This window comes from Pteronotus mesoamericanus, unplaced genomic scaffold, assembly GCF_021234165.1.
Source record: "Pteronotus mesoamericanus isolate MK-2021 breed Mesoamerican mustached bat unplaced genomic scaffold, CSHL_Meso_final scaffold_85, whole genome shotgun sequence".
NCBI classification, from domain to species: Eukaryota; Metazoa; Chordata; class Mammalia; order Chiroptera; family Mormoopidae; genus Pteronotus; species Pteronotus mesoamericanus.
Window position 1 is genome coordinate 15,147,067 of NW_026555329.1, and position 25,216 is coordinate 15,172,282.

At 33.1% G+C, this 25,216-nt stretch overlaps 1 pseudogene; it reads right to left on the reverse strand.

Annotated features, from left to right (window-relative positions):
• Window positions 1–9,941: 9,941 nt before the first annotated feature.
• LOC129063617 (uncharacterized) lies at window positions 9,942–10,069 on the reverse strand (annotated as a pseudogene).
• Window positions 10,070–25,216: the final 15,147 nt, after the last annotated feature.

Genomic DNA, 25,216 nt, shown 5'->3' on the forward strand with positions numbered 1-25,216 from the left:
ATTTTCTAACACTGCCATCAATAATTTATGAGGATTTCCAACAACTTGATGTTTTCCTCCTTGTTTTTTTAATTTCAACCATTCCAATCAGTGGTATCACCCTGAGATTTCATCTGTATTTCTGTGATGACCAATAGGAAAAAAACATCCTTTCATGTGTTCACTGATTTTTTGCTGGACAAAATAAAATCGAGGCATTACATATATGTGTACTCTGTGCATGTGTATGTGTATGTGTATGTGTATGTGTATGTGTATGTAATGCCTCGATTTTATTTTGCCCAGACTATTGTTAGGTTTCCTGTTTTTTGTATTCATTTATAAGGTACTTGTAGAAGTTGTTCTGAATATGAGACATTAATAGATACACATTGACAATATCATCTCTCCTCACAAAGATAGTGCTCCCTTTTCACTATTATTGGTATCATAATCTTAAAACAATCCAATTTTTCAAAGTGTCCCTTACGGTTAGTTCTTTTGTATGTCTTAAAAAATATTTTTCTACTCCAAGACCACAAAGATATTTCCCCGTGTTTTCTACCAAAGCTCTATTGTCTTACCATTCACATTTGGTTGTGAAATATATAGAATGAATTTGTTCATTTATACATCACTGGATTTGTTCATTAATATTTTGTTTAGGATTTTTTTGTAAACTTTAATTTTTCCCATATTTCTGGAGCACATACCTAGAAGTGAAATCACTAAGTCAATATTCACTCTGTAAAAAACTGCCATACTATTTCTAAAGTGATTGTACCATTTGTGTTCTCAGTAAGAACATAAAGAGTTCTAGTTTTTCCAAATCTTCACCAAAGGGTGGCATTATCAGTGTTTAGTTGTAGAGATTGCAGTGGATATGCAGTTGTACCTTATTGTGGGTTTAATTGGCATTTCTCTATAATGATGCTGAGAATCGTTTCATGTGTTTATTTGTCATTTGTATGTATCATTTGCTGACATGTCTATTTAAATTTTTGATCTATTTTTTTAGGTTGTTTTTGTTCCTATAATTGAGTTTTAACAATGTTTTATGTTCTCTGACTGTACTATATATATTTCCTACTATTGTTCTGTGGATTTTCTTTTCAGAAAAACTTAAATTTAATGAGGTATAATTTTTCAATGTTTTTATAATCAATTCTCTTTTTATCTTAAAACAATTGCTTGGCACAAAGTCATTAATATTGTTAGCTTTCTGATCCTTTGAATATATAATTTCTATAATTGTATATATTTTTAGTTGTTCTTAGCAGGACCATTGACCTTCTGCCAACACTATCTCCTACCCAGGGTTAGAATTTCTTTCTTGGTGCTCAAATATCCCATTATATATAATATTAAGTGGAAAACTTTCTGAAAGAAACAAACTTTTCATCAATTACATTTTAATAGTTAAGTAGCTTTTTATGGTAGCTGAAAATATTGATTAGCTATGAGAAAGACATTTTAATATACCTTGGACAACCTCAAAATACACCTTGTTCTTTCAAAGCAACATGCTCATATTAGCTGTAAAAAAATGTGGTTCAAAAATTTAAATTTTTCTCCACAAGTTTCCATTAGAACATATGAAGAAATTATTAAGACTCACCTCTGATCTCCTTCAATCTTAAATCCTTATTGATTCTCTCATACAGGAGTCAACAAACTAGAACCCAAGAGCTAAATCCAGCTCACCACCAATATTTGTAAATAATATGTTATTGGAACACAGCCACGCCCATTTGTTTACATATTGTCTGAGATTGTTTTTATGTTATAATGACAGCATTGAGTACTGCCATAGACCATATGTACTGCAAAATTTAATTACTGTATGATCCATTTCATAAAAAGGTTGGCAATCCATGTCATAGTAGCTAGTGTTCTGATCTACCAGGTCTCAGAACTAACAATTTAATGTATTTCTCAACTCAGTAGGCACATTAGTTTGCTAGGGTAGCCATAACAAAGTGCTGCAGACCAAATGGAGACTGAATGGCTTAAACAACAGAGAGACATTTTCTCACAGTTTTGCGTTCTAGAAGTTCAACATCAAAGCATCAGCAAGGTTGGTTTGTTTAAGGCCTTTCTCCTGGGCTTCCTCCTGTGCCTTCATATAGTCTTCTGTGCCTGTCTGTGTCCTAATATCCTCTTCTTATAAGGACACCAATTATTTTGATTACGGTCCACCCCAGGGACCTTATTTTAACCTAATTACCTCTTTAAAGACCTTATCTCCAAATACAGTCACTTTCTGTGGTACTAGGATCAGGACTAGAGCATATGAGTTTGGGGAATACACAATTTAGTGGAATTTTTTTCTCTTCTGAGAGTGATCTATGTTTCTCTCCCAAAGGCCTCCAGCTCGATGTCCCCTTTTTCTTATAGATGCCTCTTGACTCTGCTCTAATGTGGGACCCAGAGCTGACTTGGGTGAATCTTGGCTTTCATTTGCTGACTTCTAATATGAAGTTATAGTATTCTCTGTCTCCTAGTAATATGCACATACAGACATGAGTTATGGGTGATTATGCTTGATCTCCCTGTTAATAAAATTTCGAGGATAGGTGGCCCAATCCTATAATGTGGTAAACAAAATGATTTCTGGTTGTTCAAATAATGACTTGTTTCTTTAGCTCATCCAAACATCCTCTTAGTCATTTGATACCTTGTAATAAATCCCTTTCTATTTCAATTAGCTTAAGTGGATTTTGTACTCTGTAACTCAACATTGATTGACCATTAGAAAGTTCTGTCATTATGGTTCACGATAAATTAAAAGTTGCTACTTGAGGTATTTTTGGCCTCAGAAAATTCACCTTTCTTATACATTATTTTGTTTAGGCGTCTTCTAGGGGGAGGAATTTCTAGTCTACTATATAGAAAGAAAAATAAAACTTTTATTTTTATTAGCAACATTCTTTCATATAGTCATTGAAAACCCAAGTATGATAACTTAAAGTATATTAAATAATATTGAATTAAGAATTTGCTTTTGACTAAAGACCTATCTCCAATGTCTCTCTTCCACTGTCACTCTTACATAAGCCAATTTGTGCCAATTGATCTATATTGATCACAAATATGCACACAGTTACTTATCTATGCATCAGTCTTTTTACCTTGTCTCTAGATTATGTTAGGCCTAACCCCTGACCCAGAGCCATAGGTGCTTGTGGATAATGAGATTTATTTCTCCATAACTTAACACCTATAAATTGTCTATCTTTTTAAAGTATGGGATGAAAGGAAACTTCTGATTAATTATATTCGATCCAAGTAATTTTTCCAGTAGCTTATCATGAGTTTGGTGTTACGTAAAAATGCATAAAAATATTGAGGTGTATCGGTTCATTTTTATGCTTTGGATGGCATAAAATGTCTTCTTTTCTTGAAGGAAGAAAACCCACAGCTCTTTAGGGGTTTCGAAACATCCATTAGCCTCTTTCTGTAGTTAATTACTCTTCACATCAAACTGCTGCTCTTCCTGGGATGCTTAATCAAACTCAACCAAATCTTCTGGGGTTTGCTCATTTACAATCATGAGATAACACAAGTTGAATGACTGGTGCAAGGTAATTTTTAAGCATATTTGAGTATTATCATAAATGGTTTCCTAGGAAAGCTGTCTACAGCCTTTGCCTCCTGAGTACCCAAAGTTCAATTAAAATTGCTAGGAAATACAGATGACATTCCATATCTGCAAGTCCCGCATCTCTGTATTTAAACCATCTTAGGCTGAGAATATTCTAAAAAAAGTATTATTTTTGCTGATGTGTACTACATTGAGACTACGTGATGTCTACCACAGTTGAGTCTGTACTGATCATGCTCAGACTTTTTTTTCTTGTCATTATTCCCAACACAGTGCAGTAAAACAACTGTTTACATAGAATTTACATTATTAAGTATTGTAAGTAACCTAGAGATGACTTAAAGAATATGGGAGGATATACATAGGTTATATGAAAATACAATACAATTTTATATAAAAGAGTTGCACATTTGTGGGACTTTGGTATCTGGAGTCCTTGACCCAAATCTTCCCAATATGGAAAGAGAACTATAATACAGATTCTTCTTTATGTTTCCCTATATTTCTAAGGAATTTATAAAAGGGAGAACCTGTGTTATTAGTTTGTAACATGATAGAAAAACAAACAAAACCCCACACACATATACACACACACACACAAACTCCACAAAATAAAACAAAGCCAGAAAAAAAAACAATGAAAAATTTTACTCAATAAATGTACACCAGAAAGTTTAGTTAGAATATTTTTTGTTTCTCTTTGTGTTATGTAAATATCTGCTGATTAACAGGTATGGTGTTTGATAGATTAGGATTAAAATATTTACTGTAAATAAATTATATAAATGTACTTGTCTTATAGTTTATAATTTCTTGAGTTATATTATGTGTTTCATAATCTTTTCAATGCTTAGAAATTTTTATTTTTTAATTTTTTAATATTATTTTTTGAATTTATTGGGGTACAGGTTTCAAGTGTACAACTCAATAAAACATCATCTGCACATTACATCATGTGCCCATTGCCCCAAGCAAAGTCTCTTTCTGCCCCTATTCCCTTCGTCTTTGCCCACCTCCACCTACCTCCCATCTTCTTTTCCCTCTGGCTACCATATTAAAATTATTTTTATAAACTATTGAAATGATGGGAATATTTTAATAATGTGCTGTATGCTTTGTATCTAATTGTAAAAGTAAAAATAATTTAAATTTAAACTTTGTTTTGGGAAGTCATTCGAATACTATAAAAATCATTAGAAATTGAATTTTAACACAAAAGTATATATTCTCAGTTACATGTAACTAAAGGCAAAGACTTTTTCTAGAGTTCTACAATTTACCATTAGGCTTTTTTATCATATTTAGTAATTTGATTTTTGGTCATTTGAGCAAAAAACATCTTTAAAACATTAGTTTCATTTTCTTTAATTATGTTCAATAGGAAATTTAGTCTCTCTGTGTTGTCATTTCTCTTTATTTATACCCAGAGTGTTTTTGTTTTTTGTTTTGTTTTGTGTTTTTGTTTTTTCTGTGTAATGAGAAATATAGCAAAAAGCCAGGACATGAGGGCATATCAGTAACCTGATAGACTAGAGGAAACAATGCTACTTATACACATACACACATGTCCCTGCTTGCTTTCCACTACTTCTCTATAGTTGTGATACATTAACAATCAGGTTTTGAGGTAAAATTTATGCTGTGTGTGTGTTTGTGTGTGTGTGTGTGTGTGTGTGTGTGTGATGAGGGGAAAACATTTCAAGTTAGTACACTAAGCTGACAGTGTGATGATTTTTATACTTGCTGCTCTTCAGTATCTTTCATATAAACTAGCCATAGATCTTGATAATATTTAAAATTTTATTATGCTTATTAAGTAAAACAAAACTGAAATAAAATTAAAAATTAAATATTTAAAAATAAAAACCAAATAAATAAACTGAAGAAGGCAGTATCAAGGATGTTTATAATTTATATTCAGTTTGGATTGTTTACCATGCCTATGGCATATATTAAAATTTTTGACAAATTTCTAAAATTTGTCAATATAAAAATTATGAACATAACAAAATATGTATGATTGAGATTTTGCAAAGCAGTGTAAATGAGAGGTAACAGAAGCCAGGAAACTTCAAGGTTGTGAATTGGTGATGAACCAATTTGTAATATGAACACCATATTACAATCAATAAGTTTTGAAAGAAAAATATATAAAAATTGATACATTTATTGGATCTTCCATTCATTCATCAATTTAATAAACATTTATTTGGAGTAAATTATGAAAGTTGTGTTATGAATTAGGTATTCTTTGGGACCTCATAAGAAATATTTGTGCAATGTTACCTGTGCTATCTAGCTGGGTGGCAGTAGGAAAAACACACACACACACACAAACATACATGTGTGCACAATAAGATGACATAAACAAAACAATGCCTTCTTATTAGTGGTGCAAAAGAACAAAAATAGTTCTGTAATAAAGGATAATAAATTATCTGTTTAAAGAAATTTGCATTCAGGTGGATCTGATTACTCTTACCACCCATAGTCACTGAGTGGGGGCTGCCTGAGAAGACATCCCAGCATGAAAGGTGAAGCAGATCTTGAAAGTACTGCAGCTGAGTACTGTCAGCTTGCTTGCTTGCTTATTTATTTATTTATTTATTATTTTTATTGCAGCCAAATGGCAATCTCTTTCTTGAATGGAGATCTGAGTGGCATGTTTCCATGACTTACAAATTGGAAGTTCAACAGGAAAACCTTAGAGCTGCTTATATGCTGAGTAGGATAGAAACAGAAAACTGTCATTTGGATTTGGCAAAATAGAGACATTTGATGTGATTTAAAAAGAGTAGTGTATAAGAATTTTTTTTAAGACAGACTGGAATGAACTGAAGAGTGTAGGAGACTTGAAGAATACATCGGAAATAACATGGCATGTCAAGGAACAAAGAAATTTTATAGGAGTTAAACTAGTTTGTTAAAAAAAGTGTATATAATTTTGATCATTTTTTGTTTAATTTTATAAGACATAATAAAGTACTCATGGATATCAACAGGCTAACTCAGTAGAGAAGAAATGAATAAAATGCAAGAAATAAGAAAAATCACCAAAAATATGAGCTCTATTCAGAGAAGAGAGAGAATTAGGCCCAGTACTAAAATGTAGAGAATAGGATTTGAGTAGTAATACCTTTTTTATTATAATGATAAGAAAGAGAAGTTGGTACTTATACAAGTGAAAAAATAGGTCTGTTGGTGGAAAGAAGATGGAGTTTCAGTTTTCTGGCTTATATATTCTGGATTATGATGGAGAAGCACCATCACAGAAAGTAGGAAAGCAAGTTTAAGAGTAGAGAATAACTGAGTTTTTTTCAGGCAATGTTAACTGAGCTATATAAAAATTATGAACATAACAATATATATGATTGAGATTTTGCAAAGCAGTATAAATGAGAGGTAAAAGAGGCAAGGAAAATTCAAGGTTGTGACTAAAATGATGAACATCATATTACAATCAATATTTTTGTAAAGCCAAAAATTTTAGTTGTAAATACTCTGGAACAAATTGTATCAAAGAATAGGGGATAGTAAAGGCAAAATATTTGAAACAGAAATTTCCAAAATAATTCTCTTTTTGGTATAAAATTGGAAATGGTTGAGTAAGGTCGTGTGGACAAAAGTTATCATTAGAAATTACACCAAGGAACCAAGATGTCAGGGAAATGATAGGTCACTTTTTAAGATGACAGGAGCAGGCATTAAAGTAGGGACTATTATACAAGAGCTAAAATCTTTAAAAAATGAAGTAGAATGGCTAGAAGATTAGAATGGTAAAGGTCACAGACTGTCAGGAGGGATAGACGGCACCCATCTACTTTGAGGAACAGGACGATTCCTTTTATTTACTTCATTGCTTGCTCCCCAGGATAAAGGTGAAGAAATTGGAGGCGAAGTCTAATGTGGAACCAAGGTCGCGAACCTCATCTTACATTTGCTTACTGCTCGGTGTCAAGTTCATGAAGTGACTGATATTTGGACAAACTTCAAAAGTTATGGTAAAAACAAAGAGAAGAAAAATTGTCCTTATAAGAAAAACTGCCCTAGTGTGTTTTGCTGAGCTATCAAATATTGCAGGTTATTTAGTCTACTCCTTTGTTTCCACATAAGAGAAAACCAAAGCTTGTACAAACTAAGTGACTTTCTCTATCTCACACAACTTGTTACTTGGCAAAATCTGGACTAATTCTACAGTTCTCACTCCCAGTCCATATTCTACCCCTGTTGGGTTAATTCTCCCAATCAGAAAAACTGGGGGGAGACAGCACTTGTACTAGATAAATTTTACAACATACTATAAATATATAAATATTTTTAAAAGAGTACATATATAAATATGTAAAAGGCAGGGGTACTATTTTGATATAAAGAGTACTTATGATTCTTGTCCAGAAGAATTCTTAACAAGGAGGAAATAATGACAGTTCTAGCACACATCCTTTCATTTGAAGACAAGCAGTTATTTAAATTCTAAAATTCTGTCGCATTTAACAATTTGAAGCTAATAAAGCAAAAGCAAATGGTATTAATATAAGGAGAGAATCCTTGCAACTGGTTGTTCTAAAAGTTTTATTTCTACCTGAAAAGGTTCTTCGCCTTGATGAAAGTCACTGGGAAGAAAACACAATGTTTTTTTTATTTTTGTTTTAGGGACTGATCACAGCATTTGCTACATCTATAAATAAGCTTCTATGAGAGTCCCAGAAGTCCTGCCACAAGTCCACTGTCACAGTTTATTGGCTAATCAGCAAAGAATTGAAATCTTGATTGGCTTATTTGTTGGCTGATTGAAACACTGAGATAGGAAGTAGTGGACAGATTAATTAATTTGTGCTGGGGAATCCAAAGTTAATCTAAAGAACACTGTCAATATGATTGATAGCTGTGTGAGAAAAGAAGTCTTTAAAAACCACACATCACTCTGCGGGCACATAAATACAAGCTTTTGTCTATTCACCTGATTAAATTCTACTGCACAATACTGAATACAAATGTTTCTGTGTACATAAAAATTACCACATGTTTTAAAAGTGGCCTGCACAGAACAGAGAAGAATGGACAAAGGATATTAATAAAAACAATTGAATTTCTGAAGACTATCATGTTAAAGAGATATAAAATTTCAACATTGCTATGATATTACTTACCATATATATTTTTGAGATGTTTTAACCTAATTGTCAAAATAACTTATCTTACACATTTGTAATATATTCTAATTATGAGCCTATAACTATAGGACAGTATTTTTTAACAAATAACCAGAATAAGGTTTTATGCTTCCGCAATCTTTAAGAAAAACAAGGGAACATGAGCACCTACTATTAACATTAAAAAATCTTTTGAGGTGTATATGACATACAATAAATTATACATATTTAAAGGATAGAACTAAGTTTGGGGATGTGTGTAGACATGAGAAATTATCATAACCATAAAGATAAACAATGTGTTTATCACCCTTAAAAGTTCCTCATACCTCACTTAATCCCTCCTTTTCTCCTCTCCCTGCTCCCAATCAATCCCAGGAAAACACTGATGTGATTTATGTCACTATAGATTAGTTTGATTTTCTAGAGTTTTATACAAGTATAATTGAAGAGTTTGCATTTATTTTTGTCTGGCTTCATTCACTCAGAATAACTATTTGAAATACTAAAATGTTATTAAAATAGTTTATTACATTTTGTTATTGAGTAACATTTAATAGTATGGATACATCATAATTTGTCTATTCAGACGATAGACATTAGGGTTGTTTTCAATTTTGGCTCATTTAAAATAAAAGTTCTATGAACATTTGTGTACAGCTCTTTGTTCTTTGTGTGGGAGTAAACTTTTTCAGTTGACCCTTGAACAACACAGATTTGAACTGGGAAGGTTAACTCTGCAGTTGGGAATCCATGTGCATGAGGGCCACTGTGAGGCAATGGATACATTATGCAGGTTTTCCACTGCCTACTGTGAACACCTCTGTTGTTCAAAAGTAAGTGGTATTTCTTTTACGTAAATAGGAGTAAAGTGACTGGGTCATATGGCAAATGTACCTTCATCTTTTTTTAGAAACTGCACAACTTTTTTGCAAAGCATTCCATTTACATTCCCATTAGCAGTGTTAGAGAGTTCTAGTTTCTCCATATCCTCGCTGACACTTGACAAGGTTCATCTTTTTAACTCTAGTCATTCCATTAGGTGTGAATAGTCTTGTTGTGGTTGTAATATGCATTTCCTTAATGGCTAATAATGTCGTACATATTTTCATGTGCTTATTTGCTACTTGTTTATATTATCTGATAAAGGTGTTCAAATCTTCCTCCTTTTTTTAATGGCTGAACTTTAGATGTTCTTTATTCTGGATACAATTACTTTATCAGACATTTATTTTCAAATATGTTCATCTAGTCTGTGGCATGTCTTTTCAATAAGCAATAATCGCACATCAGATAAACATCATTGGCTACAGCACTGCCACTGCACAAAGCTGTGTGGCTTGTCTTTTTGTTTACTTGATATTTGTTCTCTATTTTTCCCCATCTGCTTTTGTTCCTTTTTTCCTAGTTTTTACTTTCTTTAGATTAATTGACTTTCATAATTTCATCTTCATCAGCTCATAAGCTGTTGCTCTTTGCATTGTTATTTTAGTCATGTTTTGGAGTTTATTGCATACATCTTTAACTTATCAGGGTCTACTTTCTGGAGATATTATGCCACATTCTGTGTGGTATGCAAACTTTACACTAGTGAACTTCCATTTCTTTCCTTCAAAGTTGGTGCTGTAGTCCTCATTCATTTGCTTCTACAGAAACTACAAGTTGTACACTAAGCTGTTATGTTTGTTTAAATAGTTATTTTAACATATTGAACATGAGAAATACCTTTTGTACCCATGTTTTTACCACTTACTGTGTTCTTTGTTTTTTTGTATAGATACATAATACCATATATCATTTTTCTTCTACATGATGAACTTTCTTTATTCTTTTACAGTGTGTGTTGGTTAGTAATTCATTCCACCTTTGTATTTTTCAGTGTTTTTACTTCACCTTTTTATTGAAAGTTATTATGCTGAAAATGAAATTCTAGTTTGATGGTTTTGTGACTTTTCTTACTTTAAATGTTTGATCACCTGCTTTCTCACTTGCATTGTGTCTGTCGACAAATCTTGTGTTGTATTTATTTTATCTATGATTGAGATTTTCTTTTTATCCCTGATTTGGGGCATTTAGATTATCCTGTGTCTTTGTGAAATTTTCTTCATGTACCTTTTCTTGAGTTTTGTTGAGCTTCTTCAATCTTTACATTTATGATTTTGATTACATTTAGAAACATTTTGCCATTATTTCTTCAAAAGTTTTTTTCTGTCTACTTTCTCTGTACTCTTTTGAGCCTGCAATGGGGCACACATTCGTTTGCTTCCTCAGTCTTTTTATTTTTATTTTTGGTATGTATTATTTTGGAAAGTTTTCATTGCTATATTTTGATTTTACTATTATCTTCTCTCCTAATATCTAATCTGAGAGTAATCACCTACACTGTATTATTCAGCCCAATGAATTTAGTTTTTGATTTTGAGTCTTCTTCTTTTTAATTTTCTTCACTTCTACCTATTTTTGACAATATGGAACACAGTTATAATAACCATTTAATGCCTTTTACTGATAATTCTAACATCTATGTTAGTTCTAGGGGGGGTTCAATTAATTATTTCTTCCTTTCATTATATTTTCCTATTTCTTTGAATTCTACTTTTCCATGGATACCAGGCACCATATATTTAATCTTTCTGTGAGCTAAGAACTTATATTTTCCTACAATATAATATTCCTATTATATTCCTATAACATATATAGCTAATATAGGTATAATGTAATGTACACATCATATATATATATAGAATATATATGATATAACATATGGAATATATAATAATAAATAGAATGTATTTTATTTATATTATATTAAAATGTATTTAATGTAATAATTTGTTATAACATATTCTATATATTACACCACATATATTTCACACATATAATATGTGATATGTGTATATTACATTAATTTATATTAGCTATATTTATATTATCTTAGCTCTGAGATGCACTAAATTTGCTTGTTTAAAAAAAAATTTGATTTGTTAAGCAAGACCAGGTGATTTAATCTAGTTCTAACTTCTCCTCACCACTAAAACAATATCCTTCTTAAAACACTAGCCAATCCTATGTGAATTTTGATATGTTCTCATCTGGCTGATTAAAGCAGGTGTTTTTTCCATTCCTATGTGAGTTCTGGGAGCTCTGTTTTATTATCCTTTTAGATGATTCTTTCCACAGTTTCTGACATTTTCCTTGCATGCGTGTATGCTTCAATCGTTACTCTGCTGAATGTTACATTTGGACTCAGCACATCTCTGGGATTCTTTCCTTATGTAGCTCTCTTCTCACTGCCACTTTGTCTTTGACACTTTAACCACCTTGCGCCTTCATTTTCTGTCTCTCAGAGATTCCTTTTCTTTGTTGCTTAATTTCTAGTGCCTTGAATACTATCATTTTATATTTCACTGGTTTATTTTAGTGTACTTGATTCAGATGAGGTTAATCTAATCTCCTTGACCTCATTTTTTACTAAAAGAGAAGTCTTTTCTCTTGTATTTTTTTTATTGTTCAAATACATTTGACTTCACCTTCCTGCCACCACTTTCCCCTGCCCCCCTCCCCCAGCTCTTTCTCTCAATCCTTTCCCACTTTAGCTTTCTCCATGGGTCCTTTATACACATTACTTGACTTGACCCTTCCCATCCCTTTCCCCACACACCCCCTTTCCCTTTTGATTCTGTTGTTTTCTTTTTTCTTTCAATGTTGCTGGTTATACTTTCCTTGCTTGTTTGTTTTGTTGGTTAGGTTCCACTTATAGGTGAGATCATATGGTATTTGTCTTTCACCCCCTGGTTTATTCCACTTAGCATAATGCTCTCGAGTTCCATGCATGCTGTCGCGAAGTTTAGTAGTTCTTTTTTTCTTTCTGCTGCATAGTATTCCATTGTGTAAATGTACCATAGTTTTCTGATCCACTCATTTATTGATGGGCACTTAGGTTGCTTCCAACACTTGGCTATTGTAAATTGTACTGCTATGAACACTGGGGTGCATAGGTTCTTTTGAATTGGTTCTTTTTGGGATTCTTAGGGTATAATCCCAGCAGTGGAATCACTGGGTTCAAAGACAGTACCATTTTCAGCTTTTTGAGGAAATTCCGCACTGTTTTCCACAGTGACTGTACCAGTCTGCATTCCCATCAACAGTGTACTAGAGTTCTCTTTTCTCCACAGCCTCGCCAGGACCTGTTGTTTGTTGATCTGTTTATGATGGCCATTCTGACTGGTGTGAAGTGGTATCTCATTGTGGTTTTAATTTGTATTTCTCTGATGGCTAGTGATGCTGAGCATCCTTTCATATGTCTTTGGGCCCTCTATATCTCTTCCTTGGAGAAGTTTGTCCATTTTTAAATTGGATTGTTTGTCCTCTTGGAGTGGAGTCATGTGAGTTCTTTATATATTTTGGAGATCAAACCCCTATCTGATGTATCACTGGCAAATATATTTTCCCATACAGTTGCTTCCCTTTTCATTTTGATGATGTTTTCTTTAGCCATGCAGAAGCTTCTTATTTTGATGAGGTCCCACTTGTTTATTCTTTCCTTTATGTCCCTTGCTTTAGGGGACATATCAGTGAAAATATAGCTACGTGGGATATCTGAGAGTTCCCTACCTATGTTCTCCTCGGGAATTTTATGGTGTTGTGACTTATATTTAAGTTTTTTATCCATCTTGAGTTTGTTTTTTGTATATGGTATCAGTTGGTGATCAAATTTCAATTTTTTGCATGTAGTTCTGTCCAGTTCTCCCAACGCCATTTGTTGAAGAGGCTATTTTTACTCCACTTTATGCTTCTGCTCCTTTTGTCAAATATTAATTGACCATAGAGACATTGGTTTATTTCTGGGCTTTCTATTTTGTTCCACCGATCTATGTGTCTATTCTCAATAGATGTGGAAAAAGCAATCGATAAGGTACAGCACCCATTTATAAAAACACTCAGCAAAATGGGAATAAAGGGGGCATACCTCAATATAATAAAGGCCATATATGAAAAACCTACAGCCAATATCATACTCAATGGGCAAAAACTAAAAGCTTTCCCACTAAGATCGGGGACAAGACAAGGGTGTCCATTTTCACCATTTCTATTCAACATAGTATTGGAAGTCCTAGCCACAGTAGTCAGACAAGAAAAAGAAATAAAAGGCATCCAAATTGGAAAGGAGGAACTAAAACTATCATTGTTTGCAGATGACATGATAGTGTACATAGAAAACCCAATAGACTCCACCAAAAACTACTCGACCTAATAAGTGAATTTGGCAAAACAGCAGAATACAAAGTCAATATTCAGAAATCGAAGGCATTTTTGTACACCAATGATAAAATAGCAGAAGCAGAAATCAGGAAAAAAATCCCATTTGCTATAGCAGCAAGAAAAATAAAGTACCTAGGAATAAATTTAATCAAGGAGGTAAAAGACCTGTATGCTGAAAACTATACAACACTGAAGAAAGAAATTAAGGAAGACACAAATAAATGGAAGCATATACCATGTTCATGGATTGGAAGAATTAACATCATCAAAATGTCCATACTACCCAAAGCAATTTATAGATTCATTGCAGTCCCTATTAAGATACCAATGAAGCATTTCACAGACATAGAACAGACATTTCAAAAATTTATATGGAATCATAAATGACCCTGAATAACTATAGCAATTTTGAGAATGAAAAACAAAGCAGGAGGGATCACTATACCAGACATAAAACTATATTACAAGGCCACTGTAATCAAAGCAGTCTGGTACTCTCTTGTATTTTAATGTATCTAAATGTTAGGTTTTAATAAAGCTTCCAACCAATGAGAAAATAATCATATTTTTTTAAAAAAGCTATGAGGCTTTTAAAACAGTGGGAAGCGAATTAGGAAACCTAAGTAGGTAAAATATTAAGCAAAAATGCTATATTCTTTTTTAAAATTTTACAAAATGCTTTGGACCATGGAAAAGGACAGAATTCCCATAAAAACTCAAATAAAAGAAAAATGGAGAGTTTAAATATTTTTATTTAAAACAATTGATTAAATCTAGTATGTCAAGTGACATATTAGTGGGGTTTTGGGGAGGTTGTTTGTTTTTGGGGTTTTTTTTTTTTTTGGTCGGTTGGTTCAGTTGTTGGTTTTTGTTCTTTTCTTTACAGCACTGAGTTTCTCAAGAGTCAGGGGGATGCATTGAAGAGGAAGCCACACCCCTCCCTTACCAGCCCCAATGCAGAGAATCAGGGGTGAACCCACAGGTGGTGAAACAGCAACTTGCATTAGAAACTGCGAATGGCTCTTTCTTGCTTTGTATGCAAGGTATAAAGTGATGAATGGTGGAAAATTAGACTGATGTTATAATCAGGTCAAGAAGCAAAGACTTTCTTTGCCATGAGGAAGAGTTTATGATTTAGTTTATATACATGAAGAGAATTCAGTGAACATTTTACTTCTGTTTACTTAATTTTTAATGTTTTACTTAAATATAATATACATCCTGGAGTATACAAAAATATACACATCAATAAATTTCACAAAGTAAACATGCATATGTAACCCCCATACTGCTCAAGAAATCAGGCTAGTGTTAGTACCCAAAAGCACCCCTTCCGTCATTTCCAATCATTAACAGCGCAGCCAATTCACAGACATTCCTATTGAACTCCCCAGGGAAAATATGTCTACTTAGAGGCCTGCAATATTAAAACACATAGTTATTTTCTTTTTCTCATTTTCTTTAGCAAAGAGTGAAAAGGGAAACATCATTGAAGTAGAAACGAATTCCTCTGATACAGCAAGTAAGTGGAAACTCTGAGACAACACAAATTTATACCTTTGTACCTCTCTAAATTACTTCATGCAAAAGGTTTCACTCTCGTCCTCAGAGACATTTAAAAAACACAAACAGCAAAACAAGGAGAGTAATAAAGACTTTTTACATTATTGTGCTATAAATCCTGAGAATATGTTTCCAAATGTGACAAGAAATATTATGAGTGGTTGCATATGCATAAATGGAGCAAGTGTAATACTCTTTCCTTGGAGGCACCGATAAAAAAAAGACTATTATAAAGTACTACAAAATAATTTCTTTATCCAAAAGCTCTGAAGCAGTTATTAAACCAGCTGTTTTCAAAAGTACACAAATCTGCTAAGTTGCAGTTGGGTAACTGTTAAATGTTAAAGCAGTGAGTGATCAGCATGGAGCAGATGGTCTGGGAATGGGTGAGAAAATGGCAATGTTAATACCGTCAGACTAAGATGTTCATTTGTGCTGCGGTATGCGCAGACTGGGTGAATAATGAAGGTTCTGTAATAATTGTGTTAATCCCAACATTATTAAATCGATTCAGCTGCGGTTTCTTAATATATGTGAAGCACTTGACATACTTGGAGAAATACCTCCTCTTTGGCTAAAGCTGTTCATTAACTCGTATCGCTTTATTTGAGGTGACCTCGGCATTCCTGTTAAGTAATGATTGGAATAAGAATTAGAAATCCGCTTTCAATCTAAATGCTAGAAAGGAGGGAAAACGTTAAGAAAAGTTTGAAAGCATGAACATCGTATGAGATTGGCCTACAGTATTAATTTACATATTAGGTTCAGTTAGTGTTTGTTTCAGGCTATTAAGGAATTTATAATTAAACTTGCATTTTAGGGGTTTGAAAAATTGTCTTTTTCCAGTCAATGTTTATTTTACCTGAAAGGGAAGGAGTCCATATTAATATATCTTCTAGTTTTTAGTTTAACTTTCTACCCATATTTCTACCATAATGTCCCATCGGAGATTTGCGGAAAGGATCTGTGGAAAGTACGGTGAGCTACATTTCTTTTTCATCCTGAACTCTACTGGTAGTTTTAGAGTGCTGTCCTGGGCACTGTAGAACATTAAACATCACCTCTGGCCTTGGCTTACTATATGCCAGTATCAACCTCTCCTCTGAAACTGTGACAGCCAAAAATGTAACCAGACATTACTAAATGTCCCCATGGTGGCAAAATTGCCTCCCTCTCCCATTCCCCATTGAGAACCACTGGTCGATAGGAAAGCCCATAAAGCATGTGGCTCGTTGCCCCTGGTTGGAAAAAAAGAAAAAAAGAAAATGTCAACAGTTAAAATTTTTATTTGAACTTGGTTTCAAGTAAAATATCAGTACACAGAGTCTCATGATAACACTAAAATGCCATGTATAATACTGCAATCCTTTGAGTATAAGCTATGTGGTGTTTCCAGTTGTTGGCGATGAAATGAGATTCAAAAATAAGTGAGAGAAAGAGTACATGCTCTCTAGTTTTTCAAACCATCCTCTGGATAGTAGTCCATCAAGATGTTATTAGAAATAAATAAATCTAAAGTCGATTATATTTTGAACTGTGCTATATAGCGTCTCTTTACACTGAAGAGTTATTTTGCCCAACAGCATATTAAAGTCTCTAAAGTGTATTACAGTGTAAAAATAGCCTCTAGTATTTTCTCTTGCATCCTGTATGTATGTGTCAGCATATGATATGCAACTTCTTATAGAGGTGATGTTCTCCAGAATTATTTTAAGCAGTCACAGGGAAGTCACACATCTATGGAGACTGCATGCTAAAGTTCATTGAATTTACAAGATAGTCCGTTCTATCTTTGCCCATAGCTTAGCTCCTGCTACTTCAGAGATCATTGCACAAAGTCGGAAAGTGGAGAGCATGCATGTGTAGTGGGCGGCGGGACATCAGATCTAGGACAGGCAGGGAAAAGTGGGTTGGAGACTGGCTCTCGTCAGATTTATTGACACCAACAAGAACTGACGTGCTACAAAGAGCTGATTTTAATATGGGAAACTAAAGAAAACTGAAACATTAAACAGACATAATATTTAGAATAGACACAAATACACATGCATGGAAGAAGGCCATTTATTCCATTGTCAGGAGTTAATAGGGCAGCTACTGTGATAATAACATAAACATATTCACTAATTTAAGTATTCCGTTTGAACTAAACACTATGCTTTTCTGTCACATTATACCTTTCCTGATCTTCTGATATTGTAAAGATCTACTCACGCAAATGTTAAGCAAAAAAAAGTAAAACAATTGTTAATCTTGCAAAGATTGCAGGATTTCAGGAAGTCTAGTAAAGTGATTTTGGAAAACAAATACAATCACATGTGAAACCATAAAAAATGAATAATCTAGTAGAATTAGTGCAGTTAATGACTGAGACATTTAAAAGATGAGAAGAGGGCATTTAAGGGAAACTAATTTTTTCTTTTTTAAATTTTTAAAATTTTTATTGATTATGCTATTATGGTTGTCCCAATTTTAAGGGAAACTAAAAAGATTAAAAGCTTTTTGGAACTTTTATGAAGACAGTCCTTGCAAATTTTAGAGGAAATTATTGTCTTAATCTTCAGACTGTTAATTCTAAATATAGTGCTATTATTTAATTTTTTACAGAAATATTACCCTCAATTAATACCTTTATTTTTCATTCTAAAAATTAGTTTCTATTTATAAATACAAACAAAATATTATATATAACAGTTAAATAGCCAATTTTTGTGATTTTTAGTTTAATATTACAAATCAACCAGTTGGACCAATTCTCAATACTTATAATGAATCTCATTTCACTTTTGTAAACTTTTCTGAAGGTGACTTTTTCTGTACCAAGTGTCCTTTAACAAACAGGAAGCTCCTGGCATCTCAGTAGCTGTGAGGGACTCTTGGCCTTACAAAGGCCATGTAAAGGTGCTGCGAAGACAAAAGGAAGTCACAAAATTCATAGGACCTGCCTCCTAGTGCTCATGCAACTTATCTTGTTCTGTCTAATTACATTTACAAAGAACTAAGTCTCTAAGTTTGTTATTGTATACTTCAATTTTTACAATTCATACCATAGATCACTTCTCGAAAATAAGAAATGGTTTATTTTGGAAACATTTCCTTTGTTAATATATTTTTTAAAGCTTCAAAGCTTAAAATTGGCCATCTGGAAACAACTCTTGTCTCATTTCCTCACTATGTCACACACATAATATAATTTTTTTTCTGATTAAAAAAGACACAAAACATTTCTTTCACATTGTGGAAAATTTGGAAAATGATAAATAGGCAAAATGGAGAAAACAACCACTGTTTTAATACCCAAAGACAAAGATGTTTAAGATTTTATGACTGTTTCTCTAATCTTCCATGATTTTAATGTCACTGATACATGTAACATCCTTTACTAAATATTCTCCTTGGATATTTAAATTGTACAGTAGACTATTATAAAACAACATTGTGTTGTTTGTGTTTGCATAATTCTGAACGTGAATTTTAGATTATTCTCTAAGGATAGATTTGTGGAAATGAAACTGTCAGATGTAAGTCTATGAACATTTTAAAAATCTTTATATGAATTGGCCAAGTATAAAACATCCTAGGAAAATAGTTAACACAAATGTGTAGGACTAATTTGAAGAGAAATTTAAAACACTTTTGAAGGGCAACAAGGGTCCTCAATAAACAGAAACATGTAACTTGAATGAAAAAAATCAACACTGTAGACCTAATTTTAATTATTAATATCAAACACATGTGTTTACCTCCGAACCCTTCCAAACCTCTCCTAAAATGATAACGGGACAAAGTATATATGAAGCCTCAGAGTTTCCTGCCACATGTAGAGACAGAGAGTTGCCAAAAATAATTTTGTGGAATAAGAAGAGTAAAAGTCAAAGTTTTACTGCGCCATAGTACAAGTTGGTATGGGAGGGGGCAGTGTAGGGCACCTGTGAGGATAATTAAAACCACACTGGTTTCTGCAATAAAGGCTCAGAAATTCAAGGGATCAGGTACATTTGAAAGCAAAGGTAGGAGGTAGGGCTAAAACTGAGGGAATGTTTGAATGCCAATAGAACACTTAGACCCTGAAATCTCTTTCATCTGCTCAAGTAGCCAGGTCTCTGCTTCTCCCTAAATCTTACGGAGAGCAGGTGGTTTTCACTCTGCCGTTTATCCTGAAGCCTTTGTACTCAGTAGGGAATCTTCTCAGGTCCACGCATGCTGATAGGTAAACTTATGAGGCAGAATAATTTGGATTCATCTTATGGAAAACAGTCTAAAAAAGGAAGCAACAAAAATACCCGTCAACAAAACCTCTATAACCCAGCCCCACTAAGTGTGTTGCTACTAAATACGAATGGACAGCCAAGGACGACCAGATATCTGATAAAATCCTCTGACATGAAAGACAGAAATGAAAGTATTAAGTAGAATGAAAGAAGTCAGAGGAAAGAGAAAACTCGATGAGCAGGAGAAACTTGGGGGAAAGTCCAATAATATTATATAGACGAAAAGATATGGCATTATGTAACAAAACAAAATATTATTGAGAAAAAAATTCAAACAACAAAGGTAAGCAAAACGTTCCTAGGAATCAGATATGAAATTCTAACTTAAAATAAGGTAAAAATTTTTTCAGAAAAATGTGAGTCTGTAAAACCATGAAGTCTCTAGTACAATGCATTAAGAAAGACCCATACAAGGTACATTATCATAAAGTTAAAATATGTAGAAAGAAAGAGACGATCTTAAAATATTATATGGAGGAAAGAGTAAGGCCTATGTAAAAGTATGGAATTCAGTGTCGATTTCACAACATGTAAAACACTATTAATCAGGAACAAAACCTCAACCTAGAATGCTAAACCCAACCAACTGATGAATACAATGTAAGATCAGAGTAAAGATATTTCAGATATGCAAATAAAACAGCTGATTTCTCATAAAATTTTTCTCAGCAACCCACTATAAATTACTGATTCCTAAAATAGATAGTAATCCTGGAAAGAAGACATGAGTTCCCAGAAAGAGGAGCACAAACATCAGAAAGAGATGGAGGAAAAGGGCCCCACAGCACCACTGCGAGGAAGTCTCAGAAGGGCAGCCACACGAGAAGTTGCTAAAAGGGTTCTAAGATCAGGGCTTCTAACCAGATGGTGACGACAGAACACACACAGTCTAAGGAACTGATAGACTCCTTGATTTGTTTGGACATACAAGGAGTTTTACATTTGGGAGGTTATAGCGTATCAAAAGTTTGGCCCTGGAATAGAACAAAAGTAAAAAACAAAAAGAAAAACAAAACAAAACAAAAAACAAGCCAATGTGAATTAAAGCAGAAATTAGTAATTCCAGGGAGAACAACTTTTCTTTTATAAGACATGCAATGTAATCTTAATATGTGGCACTTGTATGGAAAAAGATGTTACCAAATATTTTTGAAGGAAAAATAAATTAGTATAGCATTTTCTGAAGAATAATTTATTCAGTAATTATCAAAATACAAAGTGTAAATAACCTTTGTTCAAGAAATTCCTCCTCTATGGAATAAAACTCAGAAATAGACTCCAGAAATTTCTTGAATATATGCACAAAAATATTCCATGGTAACAAATTAATAATAAAAGAGAGAGAGAATTTATACATTACTAGTATTATGGAACACTACATACCTATCAGAAAAAGAGAGAATAACTTATATCTATTAATGTACAATTCTGTCAATGATATATTGCAAGTGGAAAAATTGTAGACAATTTAATTTTACTATCTTATTTAATCTTTATAAAATAAATATATATTCACATGTATCACTGTGATTGTGTGAGTACAAGTGAGTGTATTTGTGTGGATATGTCATCTAGAAGTACACACCAAATTATTTTCAGTGATTATTTCTGGGACATAGAAATGGGGAATGGGGCATCTTTCATTTGTACTATGCTTTATATAGGTGGGTGCTATTTTGTAATAAAAATTAAACTTTAAAATACAGAAAATAAAAGAAGAATCATACCACAATGTGCCTTTGCTTGTGTCAATTTACTTTTCTCCTTTTATGAGTCTCCCACACTAAGTACAGGAGTGTGCATAGTAAAATATTTATGTATGAAGTCCATCCACACTGTTTTTTAAAAACTACAGATTTCAGAGTATATACAGAAGTGTCTTCAATATATAAAAAATGATATACAATTAAGGTCCCTGGTATTTCCACATATGTTAAAAAGCCACATTAAGACACTTAAAATAACGTGACTGGCTATTTAGTGTTCAGATGATTACATGTTGGAAAACATGTGCATGCCTCACTTCCTAAATAATGGACATTATTATCCAGATGGACCTGGCTATAGATAGAATGTTCTCTTAAGTGGTAATCAGTGCCTTTGATAAAACATAAAACTACTCCTTGGTTACTTCAATTCAGGGCAACTTTAGTATTTTTCAAAAAAACCTTTGGCAAAAGAGTAGAGTTAAAAATGTTCAAAAAATTATATACATACATATATATATGTGTGTGTGTGTGTGTGTATAAAAAAGTGGAGATTTTCTGAAATTTAGAATCTATTGGCATTGGAATTGGCTATACTGATTCAAAAGCCAATTGTCCGAGCACCTGTGGAAAGCTGCTTTCTATGATCTCTAGAACTTTGTTTATCATCCAGATTTTTTAACATATATTTAAAATATTTTAATGTTTTAATATATACTTAAAATCTGGCCAGTTGTTATATAACTTATATAAGAATGTATTCAAATGTTTAAAAATATATGTAACTTAAAACACTTAACTATATATAACTAATATATAAATTAGTAAATGAGGCATACTACATATATCTATATATGGCTATATGATTTAAAAGCCAGTATCAGGCAGTGTGCATGTGTATACATGTGCATATGTACATATTTATACTATATATATGTTTGTAGGTATGTATTTATATGAAATAATAATGCCCTTATAGTTCATAGGTATGTATTTATATGAAATAATAATGGCTTATAGTTTATTAATACAGTATTTAAGTATTTTTTTCCTATTCACAATGTGCCAGACACAATTTGAATCCAGGATTTTGGGAGCATGAAGCTTATCCAACTTTAAACAGTTTTTTCAATCAAGAAAAATGTTATAAAACTGTAAGTGGAGAAAGATGCCAATGACTCAGGAGATGCCTTGTGAGGGTCCAGGAGCTCAGACTTCATTAGCTTCCCAGATGAATCTCTTCTGCACAAAAGCTAAGCTATCTGCACCTTTCATCGTCCCTCAGCGCACCCTCCTCCCCAGTGGACGAGTACAGTCACTCCCCGCCTGGGCTCCGTAATTCCACACTCTTGCCGTGGCACTATTCAAGCATCTCATGGCAATAATACTTTAAAATACAAAACTGAGTGTGTCATGGTGGCCCCTCGTTTCTCTTAAGACAGAATTCAAACTCCATTTCCACCCTGCCTGCCTCTTCAACTCTGCACCACCACGTTCCCAACTTTGCTCATCAAGGTCCTTCCACACTGTCCCTCTTTCTGTTTTTTCGACATTGCAAGGTTTTTCTTTTCCCCCATTTTGAGCTTTTGAACCAGTTTTTCCTTCTTCCTGAATCCCTTCCTTTCAGATCATCTCATAACTGGCTACTTCTGATCAATAGGATCTCAATTCAAGGGCAGCTCCTCATAGTGGCCTTTCCTGGCCATGTGACTTCTCAGGCCTGCCTCAGACTGCCACAACCAGGCATTACAATTTTTTTCACCTCCTTTTCATTTATGTCTGGCAAGCATTGTTTTTATCTATCTATTTCCCTGTAAGCTTATTTTTCTAGTTTGCATACCTGTCAGTTAATAGACACAGTATTTTCCATGAGTGGCTTTAGTCACTGGGATTATAAACTGAACTAAATGCCACCTTTCATCACAAGTTTATAGTGTCATTACAGACTCAGATATGTAAACAGAGAAATTGTATAAATTGATTACATGTTTTTTACATAATTTATTTTAAAAGTTTCAGGAATTCTATAAAAGTTTGCAGAGGATAAAATTTTGATCTTGATTTTAGAAAGTTATTATAAATGAGACAAAGACTGAAAAAATTCTTAAAGATGGAATAATGTATTGATATTACCACTACTTATATAGACAAAAATATCTGAGTATATATATATTATATTAAATTCCATGGTACTATATATTAAGTGGTAGTAAGTTCTATGAAATGAGATAAAACAGTAAGAGAGTAAAATAAATGGCTAAGGTGCGTGATTCTATATAACCTGGTTTTGGATAGTGTATTAGTTCCCTATGGCTGCTATAACAAGTTAGTACAACTTGGTGACTTAACACAAAGGTGTTTTCTTATAGTTCTGTAGGTAGAAGTTTGACGTGGGTCTCACTGGGCCAGAGTCAAGGTGTCAACAGAACTGAGTTCCTTTCTGGGTGTTCTAGAAGATGATCTGTTTTACAGCTTCTGTTTGCTGCTCTCATTCCTTGGTCTGTGGCCCTCTTCCTCCATCATCAAAGTCAGCAACAATGGGTTGAATTCCTATGTTCCATAACTCTGAACTCCTCTTATACCTCCCTCTTCTACTCTAACATGACAATTGTTATATTGGGTTCACTCCCATAAATCAGGATAATCTCCCCATCTTAAGGTCAGCCTATGAGCAATCTTACTTCCATCAGCAACTTTAATTCTCCTTTACCATATAACAACATATTTACAGTCTCTGGGGATTAAAACATTGATTTACTTAAGGAGAATTATTCCAAATATCACAGAATTCCTCTCTGATAATGTTACATTTGAGCAGTGAACATGATATAGTAAAGGGAGAGTCATACAGTTACTAACAGGAGAACATTCCAGGCAACCTGGACAGGCTATATAAGATCTCTGAGATAAGACTGCGCTTGGCTTGTTCAAGAGGTAGTGAGGAAGGAGGTCAGTGTGGCTGGAGTGAGCGAGCACATGGAGAGTGTTTGGGGGAGATCAACCACTGGGTCTGAATAACAGAGTGAGAATTCTGAACTTTACTTTGAGTGGGATGGGAAGTAATCAAAACTCTGTGAGTAGAATGGCACAGCCCCATTCTGGTCTTAAATGATATGGAACAGTTTATGGGAAAAAAAATCAATGCTAACATACTGAAAAGCAAATGTTGCAAAATTTTTAAAAAAATAGAGTTTGAGGAAAAATGTAAACTATAACTAAAATAAAAATAAAGAAGTATATTTATACAACAAAACCCTTTAAGACAAAAGGCATGAAACTGTGTATCATATATACATACACACATATATGATATTTATTATATATACATATTTCAGAGAGTCAGAGGGAAATGTACAATCCACAGTAATTGTGGGAGATTGACATGCTTTCAGATATTGACTGAATAAATACAAATTAAAATTTAAGATACCTAAGTTTTAATTATTATATAATATAATCAAAACCTGATTTTAACATGTTGTAATTAATAAATATGAAATGTACCTTTATTTCAAATGATTTAATTAAATAATAAATTAAATATTAAAATAAATAATTTATTTCTCCCCCACATAATATTATAGGAGATAACATGTGACAAGATAAAACTATATATATAGTAATTTTGGGGGATCTTGATGGGGTCTGTCCACTTTTCGAGAGCATCTTTCTTGTTAT